Here is a 2500-nt window from a genome sequence, read left to right on the forward strand (position 1 = left end):
TTTCAAGAAACGGTTTTTATTTTTTAGATAGGATTTAAATTATATTTCATTATAGATTTTTACCTTAATTTCTTTATTCCTAAATTTAAAGGGCCTAGCTATGTACGAGACTAGCTTGATTCTTGATGGTAAATATCCTCTTTTAAATAATAATATAATAATAATAATAATAACAATAATAATAGAAATAATAATAGCAAACAAAATTTGTAACAAAATCTCTCATATCGTTCGGATTTAAAATTCGACCAAGTTAATAGAACGAATTTAACCCCTTCATCGCGAGCGAGAGAGAGAGAGAGAGAGAGAGAGAGAGAGAGAGAGGACCCATCTCCACACACTTTGCCTTTAACAGGGCCGATGCAGCACAAAGACTTTCAGGAATTTGTACCGTTTTAAATATAGTAGCTAACAGCTCCAAAGGAATGCTGACTAGGCTACATACCCCAGCTGGCCAGGGACCAATTACTGGGAGAAAGAGGAAACCAATATATGAGGGGGGAAAAGAAATATAATAAGGATGGGAGACACTGAAAAAGAGCAAGAAACACAGTGAAATTGAAAATTAAATGTCAGGGGAGAGAGAGAGAGAGAGAGAGAGAGAGAGAGAGAGGGAACCAATATATAGAGAAGAAGAAATATAATAAGGATGGGAGACACTGAAAAAGAACAAGAAACACGGTGAAATTGAAAATAAAAGTGTCGGGGGGAGAGAGAGAGAGAGAGAGAGAGAGAGAGACGAGAGAGAGAGAGAAAGAGAGAGAGAGAGAAATTTGTCTTAATTTATTGTGCCCATTGGCGTCAGACATTTGGATACATAGTAAACAATAATATTGTTTACAACTGAACAGTAATTAAGTTATGCCAATAGAATTAATAAGGAATACAAAATCTACTTAGACAGATATTTGAGAGAGAGAGAGAGAGAGAGAGAGGAGAGAGAGAGAGAGACGATAAGTAATCTCAGCGGGTGGAAGACAAGAAATAATTATCTTCCTTTTTATTTTTTTTTGGCTTCCTGTCTTCTTTGGTTTTAAGTCACCAACCACCCTTAATACTCACCCCCCCCCCCCCGAAAAAAAAAAACATTCATTTGAAGACCCGTTTTTGGATAAGATCCAACACATGTGTTTCATAAGGGAGGTAGGAGGAGACACCCGCCAGTCATTTTCAAATTCTCCAAACAAAAAGGAGGAGGAGGAGGAGGGAGAGAGAGAGAGAGAGAGAGGAGAGAGAGAGAGAGAGATTTTGGCATGACAATAAGATAACCGTGAACTTGTTTTACAGTATTACTAAAGTACCTATCACTCCATAGACACCTTACGTACATTGTGCATATAATCATTCTCGCCAAAAGCAAACTGCTAATAGATATGTGTGATCCCAGCGTAAGAGGTCACCATCTGCCTCTTTTTACAATACCCAAGCAGCTGTTGGGACGCCCATTTACAGCTGGGTAAACTTATAGCCGGACTGGCACGCGTTTTAAGGGTTAAAGGCCACTCACGAATGGCAGAGGCAAGGGACAGTGACATTGCCCTATCGAGCAGGACAATGTACTAGAGACTGACCATATACACATATCAGCGCCCAAGCTAGGACCAAAGAGGCCCAGGCAATGGCTGCTGATGACTCAGCAGATAGACCTACGAGTCCTGCTAAAACTTATTAGTTCTTTTGTCGCTGCAACCTCACTATCCTTGTGAGCTAAGAATGAGGGGTTTAGGGGACCCTACAGGTCTGTCTGCTGAGTCATCAGCAGCCATTGTTTGGCCCTCCTTGGTCCTAGCTTGGGGGGAGAGAGGGTTTGGGTGCTGATCATATGTAATATGATCAGTCTCTAGGGCAATGTCCTGCTTGATAGGGCAATGTCACTGTCCCTTGCCTCTGCCATTCATGATCGGCCTTTAAACCTTTAGAGATCACGAATTCAACAGAATATGTAGAGTACAACTGAGTCAGCCCAATCTTCTTGTATCGCTATGGGGTTGTATAGATAATAACTGTCATTTTTTAGTCATATCAATTTAATGAAGTTCGAATCCAGGTCAGGGTAAGTGTACTTTTTGTATATATTTTTAGGGTGTAAATTCTTTAATTGCTTCGCTGTATACACCCATAAAGTGTATTGATAACTTCTTCACAGTCAGCCAAGGTCTAGAAAGTGTTGACTGTAGTGGTTTAAGGACCGGTCTTATTCACGTCATTCCTATTATTTATATTTTAAAATTATATCAGATAACCAGGTAAGCGTATACTTAAATAATAAAGGCACATAAAATGCACATTTATCCCTCCCAGTATATATCCCATAAAAGTGAATTTGATCAAATAATATAATTTCAAAAGTAGTCAGTATGCCAAGGCACGAAACTGGATATAAACGTTAGAAAACACAATGTTGACATAAAATTTTGTTTTGCTAATGCATAACCGTATGCAATTTTGTGAATTAAAACGAGGTTGGGTATGAAATGAAATGACATAAAATTTTGCTTTT

Source organism: Palaemon carinicauda, chromosome 33 (assembly GCF_036898095.1).
Source record: "Palaemon carinicauda isolate YSFRI2023 chromosome 33, ASM3689809v2, whole genome shotgun sequence".
In the NCBI taxonomy this organism is placed as follows: domain Eukaryota; kingdom Metazoa; phylum Arthropoda; class Malacostraca; order Decapoda; family Palaemonidae; genus Palaemon; species Palaemon carinicauda.